Source organism: Sardina pilchardus, chromosome 6 (assembly GCF_963854185.1).
Source record: "Sardina pilchardus chromosome 6, fSarPil1.1, whole genome shotgun sequence".
Classification (NCBI taxonomy): Eukaryota; Metazoa; Chordata; class Actinopteri; order Clupeiformes; family Clupeidae; genus Sardina; species Sardina pilchardus.
Genome location: NC_084999.1, coordinates 5,722,844 through 5,723,480, shown reverse-complemented (window position 1 = coordinate 5,723,480; position 637 = coordinate 5,722,844).

Sequence of the window (637 nt, the reverse complement as noted above, 5' to 3'; positions counted from 1 at the left end):
GAGCAGAGCAGCATAAATATTCTGATTATCCTGAAAAAGCCAATTAGACAGAGTGGGCTAGATTGGCACTGGATGGATGTTTCTGATTAATTATTAAAATTCCCTGTCACACATCCCCCCCCCCCCACCTCCTGACACACACACATACACACACACACACACACACCTTAACATTGACAGCTCACAGTCCTACAAACCCGAACAACCCCCCAACCCCCGCATCCCGCCCCCCAAACACACACACACACACACACACACACACTCACACACATATCCTGATTCCAGTCACACTATAGTGCCAGGAGCCACTCACAGGTTCCTCCTGTCTGTAATGCACACAGTAGTTACTGGCGTACTGGTGATGTGTTACTTGATGGCGCTAATAACGCAGTCGCTATGATGGGAGGAGAGGACAGCAGAGAGAAAAACGAGTGCCGCACTCATTTATCAGTCCGTGTTGCCATCTCTGATTCATTCACTTCCTCATCCCTCCCCTCCCCTCTCTCCCTTTCTCATTCTCTCTCTCTCCTCTCTCTCTCTCTCTTATCACCTCCAAAACAGCAACTCCAATTTACTAAAAAGAAAGGAATTGCTCTACGCACATTCCAACTCCCTACACAAAGACACCCTGTCACCC